General features: G+C 40.9%; 1 protein-coding gene across 2 annotated transcripts in view; it reads right to left on the reverse strand.

Moving 5' to 3' along the window:
* Positions 1-18,586, reverse strand: part of LOC125013276 (plexin-A1-like) — a 286,335-nt gene extending 267,749 nt beyond the window's left edge. For both annotated transcript variants that reach the window (XM_047593791.1, XM_047593782.1), the window contains exon 1: positions 18,425-18,586. The gene's annotated coding sequence lies outside the window, so the exon portion shown is untranslated. The remainder of the gene's footprint in view (positions 1-18,424) is intronic.
* Between the last annotated feature and the right edge of the window lie 2,843 nt (positions 18,587-21,429).

A 21,429-nucleotide genomic window follows, 5' to 3' on the forward strand; every position in this document is an offset into this window, starting at 1 on the left:
AACTTAAGTGAAATGTTTTATATAATAATGTATAATTCTACACATTTAACAATAATGTTGACCAGTTGGTGCAGCTCATGCAAGGAGCACACTGAAAAATAAAAACAGTGTTCAACAGTAAAATGCCAGGGTTGCTCATATCACCCATCTACACATAGAGGCCTGCTGCTGCTGAATAAATATTCAGTCAGACTATGTTACAGCTAGTGTCCTGGAACTGCAGTTAAACAGGCATGTGGAGGGACAACCCTCGGCCTGAGGGTTAGCAAGGGCGTGAGAGCACAGAAAGGCCCAGCTAATACAGAGAGAGGAAGAAAGACAGAGACTGAAGGCATTGTGTCTCTGAGGATCTGCTCTGAGGCAGCAATCCAATACTGTAAACATGCTGTCTACCCTTAACCTGGGAGATACGACCCCCAGAGGATGCTAAGAGAAGATTTTCAGAGGAGTTCAAAAGGTTATTACCAGCAGAGTCCATCTTGATATGTCTTTTACACTTTTGCGTGGTCATAAAATGTTACTTTTCTGAGGCCAATTATAATCTCATTACTCACTTAGAGGTACTCAAACAATGCTGCTTCTTGGAAAATAGTTCAAGACTGGAGGTAAAATACTCTGTAAATACCACAGACACAACTTTCCTGCCAATCTGCTGCTGGTATAATGTGATGAGCCACATTTCTGGCTTTGTGCATTTAGGATAGTGAGTCATTATAGTAAGAAAATGGTGCTCTTTAAGTATTCTGTTTTGTTCAAGTGCTTTTATTGAATTATGCCTTTAATTTTGAGTTTTCCCTACCATCATCTTAGGTCGAGTTAAATTTATTTAATTTTATTTTCTAGACAGTGCCAGATCACAACAGAATCAATTCAAGGTTATCTTTCCCATAAAACATGTCCTGTTCTTTTATTAAACACTAACTAAACAGCCTTATATTATTTATGTAATGTCATTTTTGTCTCTACATGGTGGTGCATTTGTAGTTGTCATCCACTCTCTGTATCACACACAAACCCCCAAAGCCATAAACCTGTTAGCGAGCAAGACATCTTTTCTGGATCATGAGGGGTTAAAAATTAATAGAAAATATAAACATCCAGACATCTAACATTTACCTTTACCTAAGGGAAGGTTTTCAGCTTTAGATCCTTTAAAACATATATGTCTCCTTTAAGATAATTTTGGCTTTGTCAAATATTTGTACAACTACAAACTGAAAACAAGCATTGATTTTATTTGCCAGAACTTCCTGGCACAGAGTGAGAAGCCATGCTCTATTTTTGAGAACATACATCTAATACCGGTCAGTGTTAGATTAGTGATGACTCCTGTCAAAAGCCAGAATTGCAAGTGATTGCTTTGGAACAGTTTCAGTTAATTTAAGATACAGTTTTCACTTCCTGGAACTTGCCAATAGCTAACTATCTTCTCACTGACTATGTTTGTTTTTGTCTGGCCCCATAAGCTTTTTGAACGTTTTCATCACAAAACACAACGAGACTTAAAAAACTCTAGTTGAGATGGCTCTGCTTCAACAGTTCTCTGAGCACAAGTGAAACAGCCACAGTTTAGTAATAAAGAAAGTTGCACTTGAACACACAGCAAAGACTACATTATGTGCTTCAGCGAGAGGAAATAAATCTCAATAGTAAAAGGTGGTAATAGTCAGTGTTCGTCATTTAAGGTTAAAATGTGAAATATCAGTAGCACATACATGTCATATACTTTTCCTGCCTACCTATTAGCCTAAACTTCATAGACTGCAATGGAAATAAGTCATGTGACTATATTACATCATCCTGATGGATCTTAGTATTGTATGCAGTGTGTATCGCATTTTCTTAAATTTATCAAATAAAGTCAATCGATCAATCAATCTGAAAAGAAATGTCTATGTACGCTCTCTTCACTTCCATTTCTCTTCCCGTCACTGGTTCACTAATTTAAGCAGCCCGTCAGAGTGATCTGTCCTGACATGCCGACAGCAGTCCAGCGAATGCCAATAAAGCAGGACACAGGGCCTAGGCCAACAGCTACTCACCCACAACCGATAATGAGATACGAAGAAAGTTAAGAAACTACTAATGTATAATGTTCTTATGTCAACTAATTGAGCAGGACCAGATATCTGTTGGGCTTATTTAACCAAAGCATGTTTAACACACAGAACAATAAACATCAGTCCAAAAACAGAGCAACACAAGAACTAGTCAAGGGATGCATACTGATTATGTCTGCATGACTATGAAAAAGAAAGGCTTCAAAAATTGTGAAAACAAGTTCCATTTACGGTAATAAAATCTGTTAATCTGGCAAGCACTGGCCCCATTCATTTCCCTGAAGGACCTCTGGGGTGGGGTAAGACTCTGGTCTACAACTCACTCATGCTCACACAGAGAGAACCAGATGTTTGAGTTGATACAATCGTTGCATTCGAGTGGCAATCCCGTTCGCCCTGTCACTTGAGGCTGACATACACTTTCGCCAGGAGGCACACATTTCACATAAACAAGGCATCAGCAGCCGTAATGTGAAGACATAACCAAAACACAAATGTCAGCAATCTGGCTCCTTGGAAGATTTAGCACTGATTTCTCTTTGCACTCCTGGGCAAATTGTGACTTAAATAATTATGTGTACAGAAAACTGAGTCAGGTTGATATATGTGCACATGTGCAAGCGTCCATGTGAAGAGGTCAACCGAGGGCGCAGGCTTGAATGGAAATGTGTGTCTTTGCACGTGTGAGTGTGTTTGTGCACACAGGGGTATAAAGCTCTTGCACTGGCCCTGTAGCCCTTTTTTCCAGCCTGCAAAGTGTGGAAAAAATGCACTGAGACTCTAAGCGTGAAGCAGAGTGCCAGAAACCCTGAACCAGTACAAACACATAAAAATCCATGGCTCCATTAGCCATGTTCAAGCTTAGCCTGGCCCAATTCTCAATGTTTGGTTCTCTTTGGACATAGGAAAAGGATTTCAGAACAACAGCTGCACATGAAGCAAATTCCAAATCCCCTCCACAACAATCATAGTTTTATGCAGAAATGTCCTCTACAATTATGACAATGTGTGTCACACAGACAGTCTTTGTGATGTCATGCTCTTGAAACAATTGCAATGCAATATGGAGAAGCCTTCATTTTGGCACGCATGCACTCACACAGCTGTGATAGTTTACAGTGTAACAGTGTGAAGAGTGGATATAATCAGAAAGGAAGGAATGTGAACTCTCACCCTTACCCATGACCCTCTGCAGCCGCTGCAGCCGCCTTATCTGATTGGTCTGTCTAGCACGCTAATCATTTCCAGAACCTAAACCCCAAAGAGGCTGCCAAAACTGGTGGGATGAGAAGGGAGAGAGAGAGAAAAAAAGAGAGTCTAGGCTGTTTGAAAGCATGAATGCTGTAAATCCTACAGGGTTAGAGTCATGGATAAATCACACGAGAAACAGAGAGAAATTAACGTTTCATTTAGTCAGTAGCCGCTGGAGAAATTTGAAGGCTTGAATTAACAGTGAAACTCTCCTGGTTGAAATGTTATTTCAAAAGACGAGCAGCTCTGTTGAAAAATATCTTGTGTAAAAATGTTTTTTTCACAAAATGCCTTGTTGTACCTTACGGATTATTTGTTTAGGTAAGAGTAGAGCCTAATTAATGAACAGTGAGGATGTGCTCAAAAGAAAAATGTCAAAAGTACTCAAAGACTTCTATCACAACTATATACCCTTGTCCTTTCCAAGAGATAAAAACAACAAAGTTTGTGGGAAATGTGTTTGTAATTTAGGCAAGTGTCAGACCTAACATCATGAGACAGATGAGAGGCTACCATCTGGCTCCTCTTTTAATAGTAAACATAAAAAGGCATCACAGCTAATTTGACAGCAAGTGTGGAGAAAAAAAAAGAGAGAAACAATTAAAAATGTCATTCTCTTGTGCAGAAATTTTGAAAATATAGACAATAAGTTGCATCCCTGTGGGTATTAACAGCAATAAACTGAATCTAACTCTAGATTTACTATAAGAAAGAGTCTCTTTATTCTGGTTTCTCATGTAACTTAAAAATTTACTTCTGTAACATCAGTGTACGGATTTGGGATGATGAACGGAGGCTTTGCACTGTATTCCTGCAGTATGTTACAAATAGCCACTAAGTCACTCTTAAATAGACTAGCAGCAATCCCTCATTCCTTCTGTCTCTCCAACTCTCCCTTGTGCAGAAAAACACACTCCCCCTCATTCTCCGCTCAGTATTTCTCTCCTTTTTTTTTTTTTTTTGCTTCTCAGCATCAGCGTGTAGAGAAAAGCCCATCAGTAATTCAGTACAGTGTGGCTCAGGAACTCCACGGCTGCCCCATGGTAGTTATGGGTCACACACACACACACATTCTTGTATGGCGATCTTTGTGAGGACATTCAATGGCATAATGCATTCCCTAGCCCCTTACCCTAACCCTAACCATCTCAACTAAAAGCCCAACCCTTACCCTAACCCTAACCCTAACACTAATCATAACCTAATTGTAACCTTTGCCCTAAAACTGAGTTTTAACCTTCAAAACAGCCAAAAAGGCTAAAATGTCCTCACTTTACACAAAAGGCCTTCAATCTGTAGGTATAAGACTTAAACTGTCTTAAACTGTCTTCATCCACACACAGAAATGCCATCTTTATACCGCCCTGCAGTTTAACCCCTTCTAATCCCTTCAGCTTTATGGTCAATCCACAACTTTCATGCCTTTTTTATTTCCTTTCTCTTTCTCTCTGTGAAGCCTTGAGAGTAATCCCCACAGCCGCTGTGGCAACACATCAGACATGTGTGGAATAGGCTCATCATACTTACTTGACAGTGACACTAAGAGCACACTGATACACAACAGAGAGCTGGGTGTTAAAATGTTGATGTAGAAGAAGAAGTAAAGTGAAGAGAAGTGAAGTGATTTGTTTCAGTTATAAATCACATAATGGAACACATTCTTCTGTTATTATAGGAATGTATTCTAGCTACACTGTAACAAATGGCTGTGAAATCTAAGTAAGATCTAAGGTTATCTAAGGTTATGTACTGTAGTAAACACAGTAATGTTTACAGTAGAATGCTGTACATTTTACAGTAAAACCTTGACCACAAAACAAAATCACAGCAGTGTGAATATTACTGTAAAAATCACACTACACAGAGGGTTACTGTAAAGAAAATCACAGTAGCCAGAATAGTACTGTAAACAGTAAAGTAATCTTAATCTTAAAAAGTATCTTAGAATATAAACAATGATTATCTCATAATTTCAACTGTTTTTTTATCATAGGTTTCACCTTTCATCTTAACATATTTATGTCTTCTTAACTCATAATTGTGACGTTTTACTCATACTGACTTATTATTGGAATATTACTTTATTTTAAGCCACCTTAGTTACTGTTGTTACAATGACCATTTGGTGGTGGGCTTTTAGAAAGATCAAAGAGGATCAAAAGAGCCGAGTTCAATGGTCGTGCTTAGTCGGACCAATCACATTGTTGCAATACTGGACACGAACAATGCAGCCACGGCAACTGCAGTTCTGACTCCGTAAGTGACAGAATAGAACCCTCTGTGACTTATCGGTAGGACTTTGGTTAATAACACAAGGCTTTGTCTTGTGTTTGTGTTTATTATTTTTGTGTACATGTGTGCGCGCCAGGTAGGTAGTAATATGTAGTGATGGCACTAACTGAGCAAACAGTCTTTTAAGCCGAGAAAGATATCTGCTTAAAGCTAGCTAACGTTTTTTCTATACTTGACCACTGCAGGACTTTACATTCTGGAACCCTAGTTCCACCATCAGGACTTCAGGTAACTGGACTTCACAGAACTGGCAAGTAGCATCATTAGCATCAGTAGCTCCATGACTAGGAGCAGGAAAAAGTTACATTGTCTGCTTTTCGGGCCGTGAACCAGCTATGTTCAACATCCCCTTTACTCATTTTTATAGGTGTTGGTCAGGATTAATCCTGACTCCAGCAAGTGCAATGCCAAGGAGCAGATGAGTTGGAAGATGGGAGAATGGTGAAGCAGAAGACTTCAGACATGAACCCCTGTGTAATCTCCTTCATCAGGGACTTCAGTGACTTTGATTGACAAACTGACTTTGTTCATGTTTCTGTTGTATTAAACATATAATTGGGTCAACAGTTTTCTCGTTTTCTGTAGTTATTTTAATGTTTTTTTTATTTATATGGGTCATTCTCTTATTGATGAGCAATATTAAAACAGTATTTAAATTGTACAGTGAGAATGTAAATTTACAGTGACCATTGCTACCTACTATTAATAGTAATGTATTGCCACATAGAAGAACATTATAAAACAACAGTGCTTAACTGTTTTTATTTGTACAGTTAGTAAGCCAGCAACAACTTGAATCAAAGTATTTAATTGTTAAATTGTTGTTATTTTTTATTTTAGAGTAACTACACCAATACTGTAAATATGTTTTACAGTATATCGACGGTAAACATTACAGTAAAATCCTGTATAATTGTTGCCAGTAAGTTTAATTTTATTGTAACTATTTTACAGTGTACTTTTTCTACATACATGGGGAATGAAATCTGATGAGCTACTATAACTCAATAATACTGATTCAGATAGAGAGGAGGCAGAACACACAGTGGTTCCCAGTTTGTTTTGTATGGGGTTCTGAAGCCATAGACCAATCTGAATGCTTATGTTAACCCCTGTCTACTGCCAAAAGCGACGACAATGGGCATGTTAGTATCAGAACTGGAGAGCAATGGAAGATGGACTGGCCTAATGCATCAGATTTTCTTTTATACATGTACAGGATCCCATGTATGGCAGGGTGTGTGCGCCTTGCTTAGGTGGCACCAGGATGCAAGGAACACCACTCCATTACCATGGAGGTGTGCTTGATCTGCAACAACGTTTCGGAGATGGTACATATCAAAATAGCATCCACATAAATGCCATGTCCCAGGATTCCCAGAAGAACATCATAACAACCAGTGTTATTCACAGGCTGGTGGTTTTAATGTTGTGTGGTATGTGTGTGTGCTAACACATATGTATTTCATTGGAATTACTTTTTGGAAGCAGCATTAAATTTGCTGGTCACCAAAAACAACATTATTTAATAATTAAAAAAATAGCTTAATAATAGCCATCACTGGTTTTAAAAGTCAGGAATACAAGGCATGTTTGACTAAAACCTGAGCACCTGCACAGTACAGGAAATATAGTATATACACAGTAAAGGCACACAAAGACACACACAAGTGCAGGTAAGCATAAAGTGAAAAGAAGAAACACGGAGCTGAACTCCTCCATGAGAACACAGTCAAAGTCAGTCAACTACATCAGCACACAGTGGGAAAATGAAACGTTGTGTTCAACAGCCATATAAACTGCTCAGTTTCCTCGGTTTCACAAGAGGAAAGAATTTAAAAGAGTGTGGAGACACAAGCCATGGAACACACACACACACCCATGCACACGTGCTCAAAAACAAACCCCATAGCTACACATAGAAACATGCTGATGCAAACACACACATCAAGTTTCACACAAGCAATTTCACAAAACCACACACAAACACTGAAGCACTGCCTCCATGTACGCACAGTACTAAGAACGCAAATACACACACATGCACACACACACACACTGAGCACAGAAGTGCAGCGAACAGCTCCGTTGCTCTCATTAGAGAGGAGGGGCTGCCTGCAGCAAAGCCTCCTCTAGTCAGTCTGCTGAGAACTCTAAAACCAACAGTAGCAGTCAGAGTGAACGGAGAGAGAACAGTCATACACACTGCAAAAAGAAAACATGAAGTGACTGAATTTAAGAGAAGCGGAATTATGAGAAAGAAAATGATGTGAACACAGAGATGACCAAACTTTTTCCACTCAGGGTCACATACCGAACACATAGTGTTGACGTATAATGTACTCTTTCATCACATCAACAGCTTCATTGCATATCAAACAGATGCACTTCTCCTCGTTTTCTGTGAACAAAATTTAACTTCTCCACTGTGTCTGAAATTTTCTGCACTTCACTTTGTTTCTGCCATTTCTGGTCACCTGTGGCAAAAGTCTCCTTTGATTCATTTTATTTTATGGAGAAGCTGCAGTGTTCAAGACACTAGTGTCACTTGGTGCAAGTTCTATGTGTGGGCCAGATTTCAAATGAACTGATTTGACTTTAAAATTTGGGACTGATCGTTTAGAACTTAATATACGGCCAAAGACAGTTGAGCATGCATCAACAATACTGCAAACAGGTAAAGGAAAATAATCACGGAGGTGGCCAAGATGCAAGAGCTAAGATGTGATATAATTCTTGGATCTGGATCATCAAAGTATGTTCATGATGGCTAAAGGTCAGGAATTTCTGTCTTTTATTTTTAGGAACTCTGCCACTGCTGTGGTGTTGGAACAGCCGATGAGTGCATAGCCCCATCGACCAATTTTGGTCATCCACAAGTGAACGCCGTCTGCAGATCTACTAAAACTGGGTTTAATGAATGTTTAGAATCAACATTTTTTTTGAAGGCACATTCATGCAACTGCTACACAGAGATCCCTCAAACATATTTCTGTGTAAATGTAAGACCTGTGCTCCAAACACCAACAAATGTTTGAGAATATTCTTTTGTAACAGTTTTGAGAATGAGCCAAGGTTGTGTCTGAAAGACACATTAGATCAAGACAAAAAACAAAGAAGCAAAATGGAGCTCCTTCATTGTTCATTCTTACCAAAAAAGTAGATTAGCAAAAGATTATGTAAGTAAGACACCTTTCCATGAGGTTGTACAACTGGGTTATACAACTCTGACCTGGCTAAGTGGACAAAAACACAGCTGTTTGCTTGATGAAAAGCCCTTGAATATTTAATATTTAAAAACGTATTATTTAAGGGGTTACATTTAAATACATGGAATTCTTTAGGCTGTTTCAAAGTAACACAAACACCCCAAAGAAAGAGACAAAGGAAGTGAGGCATACAGAAAATAAACAGACGCGAAGAGAATAACATACAGTATCTGAACTGTGGAGAAAGAGAAAGGAATACAGAAAATAACAGACAGCCCCATTAGGCAGAGGGTATTGAGTAAATTCATCTCACTAGACAAAAGCATCTCCTGTGGTCACTGCTGCTTCCACCAAACTCAACACTTTCTCTACAATTTCTATGTGCACCCGCTGTATTCTTTAAAAGCTAAATTGCCCATCTGCTTGCCTTAAAATGATTTCCCATGTGTCACCACACTATACGATTCACGATACACAGGGCAGTTTTGATGGCCATGGAGATGCCTAAGCACCGCTGCTTTTTAACAGAAAACTTCAAGGCGCTATCTTATCAGCTATATCCTTATTTGAGACAGAATTCAAGGAAATTATAGGCAGTATAAGAGGTAAGATTAAAAAAAAAGCACCTCAAGTTCTGTTATTTTTAAGTACAACTAAGGTATGTTGTGTTTCTCCTTCCTCCTACAGTTAGAGATAAATATCCACTTGAGGTGAGTGACCAATTTTACCAGCCTCTCCGCACCAGAAGCTGTGTCATTGCACACTTTGGTGAAAAATCGCTTACACAATCAAAGCCCAAGGAAATCAAATGGCAAAATGTATTGTAGATGCCACATGCAAGTTTTCCTAAGCACTCAATGGAATGAAATGAGTGTCCGCACACTGCCACGCACATGATGACTGGGGGAGTGCCACTGTACCCGCTGACTCAGCATATCTGTGCTGACAGTGGTTCCTGTCATTTTGCTGCAGCTTCTTCATGGCAGAGCCAAAAGGGACCTGCCAGGATCCCTCTCAAAACCTTTCAAGCACAAGATCGATGGCGATGTCTGTTTACCTTGCTTTTATCCCCAGCTGGTAAATTGTTTCTGTTGGCACTGTGATGAAATGCTCAGATACTGTTTTTTGTTCTTTCCTTCTGTCATATGGTCTTTCTTCCTTCTTTGTTTTCATCCTTTCTTTCTATCTTGGGTACTTTGTTTGGGCCCACAGTGGAAATAGGGAATGATTAAACTCTGGATAATTTTTTTTGCAACAATCAAAACTGAACAGTTGAGTCAGCCCTGGCTTGTTAGAGTATATACCTTTAAACTTTTTAGGATGCTACTAAATCCTTGGTTTTATGTCCAAAGCAACCAAGAACCAAGTGCTTCTTTGAAAAATTCCCCTAAATGTAACTCCTACAATTATAAGTCACTGTAAGTGCTTTTGAGCATTTGAACATATTACTTCATGGTTGTGAGGCCATGGTCTAAATCTTACTGCCTCAGCCTACTCAAGTGAATTACTGTTCTGACTCTTCGCACCACTGGACAGTCACTACTGTTGCTGCTGATAGTGTAGATAGTGAACTTGCTGCCTCCTTGTTGGGAGGTCAGAGCCTTTCCTCCAAAAAACATTTCTGCACATATTCAGCACTTACATACAATACATGACTTCTGTTAACCGAATTATTTAGTTTCTAGATAGGTATTTGAAAAGACAGTACTTTGTTTTGTTCCTCTGGCAATACCTTCCAATGTTCTGATGAAATATTACCTGCTGCTATGGGTCAAAGCAATACAGTATTGTCACATGGCATATATCAAGGATCAATCAAGAATCAAGAATCTTTATTGTCATTATGCAAGGCACAACGAAATTCTGTTCAGCAGCTCTTGGTATAAATGTACAGACCTGAGATATATAAATAATATAAATATAGAATAGGAAATATAAAATAGAATAACAACTTAAAATAAAAAATAGAATTTAAGAATAAAATAAGATGAGATGAGAGGTAGTAGTGCAATCAAGGATATTTAAAGTGACCAGTATGAATATTGCATGTATAGCAGCATGTTTAGACAAGGTGCAGTGCAGTATCAGAGTCTATCTGGCATCTGCAGGGGTTTAATGCTCAGTCTCTGGATGGGGGGGTATGTGAGGAGATGGGGTGATGGATTTCACAGCTCTGGGGAAGAAGCTGTGTCTCAGTCTGTTTGTGTTGGTCTTTATATTCCTGAACCTCTTCCTGGAGGGAAGAGGCACAAACAGTTCGTGGCCTGGGGGTCTGCAGCTATACGGCCAGCCCTCCTTTGGACCCGGCTGTCATATATTGAGTTCAGGTGTGGGAGAGGACTCCCAACAATCCCCTGTGCGGTTTTCACCACCCGGGCCAAGTCCTTCCTGTCCTGTACAGTGCAGCTCCCATACCACACTGTTGCACTCAGACAGAGGATGCTCTCTATTGTGGCTCTGTAGAAGTTTGTCAGAAGCTGAGAGGAGAGTCCAGTCCTTTTCAGCTTCCTGAGGAAGAAGAGCCTTTGTTGGGCCTTCTTCACCAGGTGAGATGTATGCGTGGACCAAGTGAGGTCAGATGTGATGTGGATGCCAAGGAACTCGATGTTGTCCACCCGCTCCACCTCCTCCCCATGAATGAGGAGAGGGGTGTGTTCCTTCCTCCTGGATCTCCTGAAGTCCACGATGACCTCCTTGGTCTTGCTGGTGTTCAGGACAAGGTTGCTGTCTGAACACCATCCTGTCAGGTGCTGGATCTCCTCTCTGTAGCGAGTCTCGTCGTTGTCCGATATGAGACCCACTACGGTGGTGTCATCTGCAAACTTCACAACCATGTTTGTGGGGTGAACGGCAGTGCAGTCATGTGTGAACAGGGTGAAGAGGGCCGGGCTGAGCACACATCCCTGCGGTGTCCCTGTGCTCAGGACCAGTGTAGATGATGTACGGTCCCCAATTCTCACCACTTGTGGCCTGTGGGTGAGAAAGTCTCTAATCAATGTTAGGATGCTCCAGGTGAGTCAGGGCCGTGTGCAGTGCTAATGAGACTGCGTCCTCTGTCGATCGGTTCTCCCTGTAGGCGAACTGATGTCTGTCCAGAGTAGCAGGGATAACGTCCTTGATATGACTTAAGACCATCCTCTCAAAGCACTTCATGATTACCGGTGTTAAAGCAACAGGACGGTAATCGTTGAGGCAGGTGACAGCGGATTTTTTTGGCACCGGCACAATGATGGAGGACTTGAGGCAGACAGGAACTGAAGCGAGCTGCAGGGACAGGTTGAAAATGTCCAGGAAGACTCCAGCCAGCTGATGGGCACACAGCTTCAGGACCCGACCTGACACCTTATCTGGTCCTGCAGCTTTGCTGATGTTGATCCTCCTCAGCGTGGCGCTGACCTGGTGTTGCTGCAGGACGAGGGGCTGGGGCTGCTCCTCTGGCTGTGGAGGTTGGACAGTCTCTCTGCTGCCAGGTGTGTCGAAGCGTGCAAAGAAACTGTTTAAAGTGTCAGGCAGAAGGGGGTCATGGTTGAACTGCTGGTTGCTGTTCCTGTAGTCTGTTATGGTTCTGATGCCTCTCCACATTTCACGCGGGTTGTTGTCGGTGAAGTGCTCCTCGAGGCGCTGTTTGTATCTGTGTTTGGCCTGCTGGATGCCCTTCTTCAGCTCCCTCCGGGCCCTGCTATAGGCCAGCCTGTCACCTGACCTGTAGGCTGCGTCTCTAGCTTTGAGTAGAGACCGCACTATGCTGTCACACCATGGTTTCTGGTTGGGAAACACCTTGATGGACTTTGTGGGTAGGACAGCATCAGTGCAGAACTGCACATAGTCCAGGACGGATGATGTGTAGGCCTCCAGGTCTGAGCCATCTTTGAACACTTCCCAGTCAGTGAGTTCAAAACAGTCCTGTAGTGCTGAAGAAGCCTCCTCAGTCCATACCTGAACTGTTTTGGTGGTTGGTTTTGTCCTGTGGATCAGAGGTTTGTATGCTGGTATCAGCTGCACGCAGATGTGGTCAGATGAGCCCAGGTGAGGAGCTGCTGCAGCCTTGTAAGCTCCTGAGATGTTGCAGTAAACTTGATCCAGTGTGTTATTGTCTCTGGTTGGAAAGTGTATGGACTTGTAGAATTTTGGAAGCACTGCTTTGAGATTCACATGATTGAAGTCTCCAGCCACAATCACAGCTGCCTCTGGGTTGGAGTTCGTCTGCCTGCTGATCAGACAGTACAGCTCCTCTAGCGCTAGCTTAGCGTTAGCCCGCGGTGGAATGTAAACAGCTATGATCAGGATGGAGATATCGACTATAAAGAGATTTACTCTGAGCCTAGTCATCAAAATCAAGACGAGAAAGCCACTGTCTTCAAGAGAGTCATCCATGTCACTTTCTCACTATTTCTTCCCTGTTTCCAACTGTTCTTTTTCTCCTCAATCACAATTTCTAATCACTTCCAGAAAGACCAGAACTGGCATTTAGCCCTGGCGTCTTTGTTTCTATCCCTCATTTTCTCTGACTTCTCTCAACTGAACATTGCCTGGAATACCGCCACTCTCTCTTTGCCTCTGTGCCTCTACTATTTCTCATTTGTAAACCTCGCCTCAGTTGTTTTCTGCAAAATTTTGCAGTCGTTGCTTCCTTTTTCCACTTAATTTTTTCCTTTATTTATATACATTTTAAATAAATGCAACCGCATACTTCCCCATCTAATGTCAACAGTTTGTTAGTTCAGATTATAAACACAAATCAGTAAAAACTGTACTTAAGCCCCAAAACCAGGACCACAACCATTCAGAAACCAAGATAACTCCAAAATAATTACAAAGGTTACAAAGGCCACAGTGGTGTTTTTTTCCTATCCCTAAATGTACAGAGTCTTTGAGCCACAAGTGTCATTGCCATAGTGGAGTCGGAATGGTTTTATTGTTCTAGAGGAAAACACGGGGATCTCTGAGGCTGTTAAGACACATCATGTGGTAACCTAGCCTGGCATACCTATACCTATATGCCATTTCAAGATTCTGTCAAAGCCGTTTTGTTCATCTTCATAAATAGGAGAGAGGAACAAAGAAAACTACCTAATCTGACTTTCTTTTCTTTGCTTAGGAAAGACTTTCTTTATTGGTTTTAATTTCCTTTGCTTTTTTCCACTGATCACCTGAAAGTCAAAAAGAAACGTAGCATCTCTCAGTACCTTCCAATTTAACCTCTTCACCTCTCCTACACTCTAACTTCTTCAGCCTCATTCATGTGCTCACTTCCCCTCCCCTCAGCAGGAAGCAGAGATAGCAGTGCATACTGCATATTACCACTTTCACTCATCTTTTTACTCTTTAAACTCATCTCTTTAACATTGCTTTTAACATTTAGCCACTTCACAATGTTCATTTTAACTGTTTTAACTGTGCCCCTTGTCCACCCACAGAATTTTCTCATTACTATTTTGAGTGAAATTCAAATGGCTTCCTAAACACCACTAAACAAGTCTTTCGTGTGGACAAAGTTGCAACATCTCATCTTTGCTTTTTGTGATTTACTTGACTGTATCACTGTAAAACCATTCTTTGTGCTTAAAGGCTTCATTTTAGAGTTCAGATACAGGATATGGTATCCAAGAACCGTACTCTTGTAGTGGCCTTTTCCTTCCCTGTGTCATCCTTTCCCTTTTGCTCCTTTTAACATTTCCCTCCTGTACGTCCCTCCCCAGGACGAGTGTATCCAGCAGTAACAGATAACAGAAGACAGATCTGGATCTAAAAGCCATGTACGGAAAAAACAAGAACCAAGTCTATATTCGACCTTGGCAAATATATACAAAGACAAGAAGATAAAGGGAGGACGTCCAGTCATGTGTGTGTGTGTGTGTGTGCAGGGACATGTGGATTGGACTGATTCCTGAGAGCAGGAAGTTCAGTCATTTCGCATAGCTACACACTGAGATAGGGGTAATGCATGCAAGTATACTCACAGATACATACACACTGATTATTTGCTGCCTTGACTGTTCAGACAGCGCAGAACATAAGGCAGAAATTGGCCATTTGGGACAAGAAACACATGCTGCATGGTCTGCAGCAGTGGAGGAAAATGGTTTGTTGAAATACTTTTAATTGCTGACAAAACAACGGCAGAATTATTCCTTGCTCACAGAAATAACTCCCCCACCCACTCACATGCCGTTCTTCTCTTTCCAACACGGATGCTGACAACAATCAAAAAGCTCTTCGCAAGTCCTACTTTGAACTTATTTTGAACTTGGGAAGCAAGCATTTGCAATCAGACAGCACACGAAAGCATCTGCCTCCTCCGTCTTGCAGTTACCTGTCACACCGGTACAGTGTCAAAGCGTCTCTTCCCCTTACAAGAGGAACTATTTCAATCTACCTGCCCTGTTTGATCTGCTATGGCCTTTCACTGCAGAGGCAGCATCAAAACAGTTCTAGGAATTTAAAAGCTCCATTGCTTCTCTCCATCTCTCCCTCTTTTTATTTAACTCACATCCCCACCTCATCAGTTAATTCCTCTGTCTGTTTCGTTCAGATTAAAATTGGGGGTTGTTAACACTTTGTCTTGTTTTTCCCTCCTTTTCTCAATCAGCCAGTGACAAAGTCGATTTATCTCCTTTAGTATCAACAAAAGAGTACAATGTCCTATAATATCAATGATGAAACACAGGGTCGTGCTTGATGTACATGTTGTGAAGAGGCTTCATATCAATCATAATTTTCATAGTTGGTTCAGCACAGTCTATAGACATTTCACTGTGGGTTCTTAGGAATATCCCAGTAGTATTCTCATGTATTAAAAAAGCAGGCTGTCAGGATGTTCTTCTGATCATCAAATACAAACCTTCGGTTTAAGGTTAGCATTTATTTTTGATCCTTGTACAACTCTCATATGCTTAAAGCCAGTGACTTACACCTGCTTGAATATCCCTGAACCATTCAGTCTTTTTAGATTTGTAATTGGTCGACCCAACACTAACTCATCCCTGAGATCGGACACTCATCTAAGAGGATTTCATGTACAGTTTGCAACCCAGGGAGTCTTATCTAGCTCTCGACTCCCTGGTTTTACGTCTAATGTCGGTGTTTTTTGTTTTTGTTCTTTCAATAGGAGAGCTGCAATTCTAGTTAATATTGGGATCATTTTAAATGAATGGTCAGTCAGCTCCATACAGTATTTAAATGTAGCTCTCTGAGGGCTTCGTGAAAAAATAACCCTTCAACTTAAACTCAAGAAGTTTCTCAAACTGAATAAGTTCAAACTGCTTCATCAATCTGCTTTATTGTAATCCTGCTCTGCTCCTCTTCTCACGACCTTATTTATTACAGGCACTTGAGGTATGAAGTGCCTAGAAGCAGACAGACCATGGGGTGCATTGTCAATCATCTGGGGTTCTCATCTCAGCCAGGGTCTGAGCCACAGAAGACTGAGAGCGCAGACATGGCTCTACCCCCACCTGACCCTTACACACACACACACACACACACACACACACACACACACACACACACACACACACACACACACACTCCCTATGGCGATTAGTGTTTGTGTTTGCATCCAGGCAAAACCTTTCCTGCAATAACCCAGCTATCACTGGGCAAGGGATGCGGTACGCCCTGGACAGGTCGCATTTCTATTACAGAAAGAAAGAAAAACAAGACACACTACTCACACAACTCTTTTTCTTTCTCTGTGTTTTCCATTCATATTTTTGTCATATGCAGTACAAGATAAACATCCTAGAAAATTCCATGAAATAATCTTATTAGTCTTAAATTTACAGATACATGATATGATATCATGTCCAGAACCACATCAGTCCCTTCTTAATTGATGTCATTTTCTCTCTTGAAAATTGAAAAAAAAGAAGGAAAGAACAAAGAAGGAAGAAAGAACATATGACAAAAGGAAAGAACAAAAAACAGTATCTGAGCATTGGAAATGTGACTGAGCAGTGGTTACAGCCCTCGCAGGATGTCTATAATACATAGAAAGGTGAATACATAGAGAGCAGAAAAAGAGGATCATATCCTCTAAGAGCAAATTAATAATAAAAGACTCCAAGAATAAACTAGGTAATAAGGTTCCATGGAGCTCAAAGCACATGCAGCGCCGCTGTCGCTGGCATCTGATTGTGACTCATTTTTGGCAAAATCCTCTGAAACAGTGTGTCTGCCGCTGTAACGGGAACTAATATGTTTTCCAATCATCATGTCAGCATAACCATGCATGCAGTCACTTCCCATGTCACGCCTCAGCCCCAAAGTGGAGGTGATGCTCAGGGTTTCCACCTTATCAACGAGTCGCAGCATAGGCCCTCCTTAATCTTAATGCAAGGTCTGAATAGGCCTCATGACACACACACACACACACATGCACACACAAAAGAAGGAGAGGGGGAGATGTCTTTCTTCTCATCTCTTCACATCTCCTCCGTAGCTCACAACATCCTCACAAGTTCACCCTCGAGAGAGATAAGTTAAGAGAGAGGAGATGAGGATGCTTGGAATATGCCGAGAGAAAACTCCACGTAAGCACACACATACACACACAACCTAAAAAGAGTTCTTCTTTGCTGTAGGCTTGGCATCCAAATTGGTGGCTTGATGCCCGTAGTTTCTCAAAATCAGTCTACCTCACCTACGCATTCAGTCAAAAATTCATAAGGTGACACAAAACTGTCAGAGCTTGTTTGTGTGACTTCACAATGATGAAGCTATGTTCATGTTTACATGTGGGTGGAGAAGGGGCAAACACACACATGTATACCTTCCATATTCACTCTCTCTTATACAGACTGTCAGACTTAGGTCAAACACTACTCATGCTTACACACAGGTTCAAACATTTACATTTTGCACATAAACAAGCACAAACAGCCGCAGACACACACGCACACCATCACGGTCACACTGCACAAAACCATACAAACACGCAATAATATATATGCACATATGCAAGCGCGCAGAACTGTTACAGATCCAAAAGTCAAACAATAATTTTTACTTCGGCTTGTGTGTCTGAAGTGATGAGCAAAGGCCAGAGACTGATGGCACTACTATTGGGACATCATTCCTATAATACTCATACGACCTCAAATGCGCCGTCTGAACGTTAAACAGCTCAGGCATGTGGAGATAAGACACCGCCGTGAAGCATGCTCTAACAGCCTATCGACATACACTCCGCGGATCCTTGTCAGTGAAGTAAAGCAATCTTTACCAACTTGAGCAATTCCATCAAAAGATGAAAATTAAAGAAAAAAAAGATGACGTTCTGTAATTTCGGACATAGTCCATCCGCAACATCAGCATGAAGCTGGCTGCTTCGCCCAGTGTGCGCAACCCTCACCAACGCGATGTTACGAAGCGCAAACATTAAAAGACACAAACCCCGATTTCTCCTGCAGCACAGACCGGTCCATGTGTGCGCTTACTATAAGGTAAGAAGGTAAGAAGGTATAAAGGAGGAAAGTTTAAGGGAAGAGGAAGGGTCAAAGGAGGAAAAGAATGTCACTAACATTTCGAATATAACAAAAAATGGGGGGGAGGGGAGGGTCCAAGGAGAGCAGAGAGATGATAAACAACCACAGAAAGTTTGCATGTCCTTACTGATGAAATCGTCCTTCTCAAACGTCCTGCTTGGCATGTACTTTATAATGTCAGAGTTGCAGCAGAAGACGTTTCCATTCCCGGCGGGCTTGTCAGACAGCAGCAGTAGCGCCGGTTCCAAGGCTCAGCTCTGCAGTTCTGTGCGCACAGGAGAGCAGCGCTCAGCATGAATGAAAGGAGAGCTGCAGTCAGTCTCCGGCATCTCCTGGTAGGGACTGAGAGAGAGAGAGGGAGAGAGAGAGAGAGAGAGAGAGAGAGAGAGAGAGAGAGAGAGAGAGAGAGAGAGAGAGAGAGGTTAGTGACAGGGGTGCGCCCCCTAGCAGAACAATTGCGTTGCAGCGATCGCCAGGCGCACTACTCCATGGCTCGCATGGGTGGCAGCATTGGACCCGATTTTGTCTGCGATGTCTTGCTCCCTGTACTCTCTCGGAGGCTCATTAAAATATGACAAGAGGTTATTTTACTGGAATAAAATTCTTAGATATACTTTTGATAAAAGGGAGGCTCCTGTTCAGCTTGACTGATTGTTGTTGTCATCTCGTAACTCATGTAGTGACCCTGCTCCGTTTTCATGCTCGCTGTGCGTGCGCTCACCCTTGACACTTGTGTTCTCTGTGTTTTTATATTACTTTCATGTCAGAGCATTATGTAAAAAGTCCACGTGTATTTCTGCATGAATTTCACTGCCTATTTGTCTGTGCATGCATATCTTGTATGCCAGCGTGCTTGTGGCCATTTATATGAGCGTGTGAGTGTGTGAGCTTGTTTCTATTAAATAACGTTCAGTGCTGAAGGTCAGCTCCCTTGAAACTTGACAAATCATTTCTATCGGCAGGGTTGGCCTTGCATGTATCCTCACCAATGAAAACAGACCGATGTGGTCAATTTAGAGCAGCTATTCACTATGAAGCCTTACTTTTTACTTACTTTTCTTTTTAGATGTAAAATGGTCTGTGCTGACATACTGAAAAAACAAGCAAACTCAATATAACCACTAACTGCCATCTTGGTGTATGTCACCCTCCTGAGCTTTCTTAACAACTTAAACATGGGACGATTAAATGGCGACATTGTAGTCACCAGATGACCCTTAATTAATTTTTTAGATTAAAAAACAAAGCCTTTCAAACTTTTTACTTCTTCCCTTCCATTGTAATAGTCCCAGAGTGGAGGTGAGTTTGAACCATAGATGAGAATGGATTGTAGCTATGTGCTCAGGATTAATCATTTCTGTTTTTCTGCAAGAATTCATGCTGTATTTCTTTATCTTGGGCCCCTTCTGTGACCTCTGAGGTCCCCTTGGGCATATTAAGTGTTGATATTTCTGCCCATATTAGTGATGACTGGGGAGTTTTCACACAGGACGATGGGGTGTTGGGTTCCTTCTCTCCACACTGAGGAGAAAGGATGTGGTTACACAAATGACACTCTGCTCCTCAGATTTCTATATGTGTGCACGAGTGTCTTCCTCTGAACATCATTTCTGCTAACTCCCAACTCCCATAGTCTGTGACTTTACTTGACACTACCGGTCTCAGAGTTCATTTCTCATCCTACATCTGAGTCATCCACATTGACTCTTTTTTATTTTATTCTTTTGCTTGTACAGCTGGAATCATTCTAAATCCAAATCAGTATTGCGTTAAAACGTTTAGAGCTTTGCTTAATAAAAAGTCAAAGCCTGCAAAGTCAGCGTCAGCTGAAGGTTATTTGCTTCATGTATTGATCACATAGAGTTTGCCACTTCTTTAGGCTACAATTAAATATAGTTTTATATTTCTGTAAGGATACAGTTAACCACAAAAATATGAGATATATCAGTATGTGTGCTTTACCTTATCACAGTCACTGACTGGAGGGTACAATATAATGTATGTATTTACATTTCACCACTGAATAAAAGTGACATTAATACAGCTGATAATGTGTCATCTCCAACCTTTATATGAAGCAGAACAGAAATCATGGCTTTTTCTGGAAAACAAATGATAACCTTCAGGGTGCAATGGTTTGCCACCGCATCTCTGACACATATTTTACCTTTAAGGGAAAACCTGTACCATACCTTGTGAAAGCTTTGTATCTCTGAATTGCACACTAACTCGGTATTGAGAATTTGTAAAATGAAAAAAGTAAATAAAATAGGAAGCCAGTTCCACAGCATCAATATGACCTGATAGCTGAGGAGATGAGGTGCATAGCCTTAAACAGCAGGAACCAGTTTTCCTGACTAGTCAGAAAACAAGAACATATATACACTTGGAAGTGTTTATATTATTTCTGTTTTTATTTCAAATGGTAATAGTAATTTGTCTCAATAAAAACGTAGAGCAATCTGTAGACTTGTTTCCTTTTAATTCTCAAGAACATTTGAAGCAAACTCGAAAGAATGCACAAAAGAATTGAGCAAATATGAAAAAGATGCATTTGCATCAACTGGTTTGTAGTGAACACATTTGTTCCCTTGTCACAAGTTAGTGATATAGGCTATGTGACATATGACTCTTTCACACAGTGTAGAAGAAGTAGAGATGACTAGCCAAAAAAAAAAAAAAAAAAAGACAATTCCAGTGGCCTTTGGCTTGTCAGGTACAGTTATTCTTTGGTATTTACCATGTTGTTTTCTGTTTGAAGACAATCCAGCAGTGAAAGCATAAATGACGCAAAAATGCAAAAGAAAAGGAAAAAGAATGTGAAATGGCTAGTCAAACATGTAGTTTAAATGCTGCCTGTGTAATGGATCAAAATATGTTATGGCGATTAATTGCATAGCTTCTGTAGTTTACTCATGATTAATGCAAATTAGTTGTACATTTGTCCGTTTAAAATGTACACGTTTGTCAAGTTTTTACTACACTTGCTACATCTTCTTATTTTTGCAACAATCCAAAAAAATGACAAGTATAATCCAGAATTGTTTGTTGTCCAACTCTCTGCCAGGGCTTTGAAACTGGACCTATCAATCAAAAGACTTTATTAATCTGCTCATTTTGTTTTTTTTCTGA

Source organism: Mugil cephalus, chromosome 1, assembly GCF_022458985.1.
Source record: "Mugil cephalus isolate CIBA_MC_2020 chromosome 1, CIBA_Mcephalus_1.1, whole genome shotgun sequence".
Classification (NCBI taxonomy): domain Eukaryota; kingdom Metazoa; phylum Chordata; class Actinopteri; order Mugiliformes; family Mugilidae; genus Mugil; species Mugil cephalus.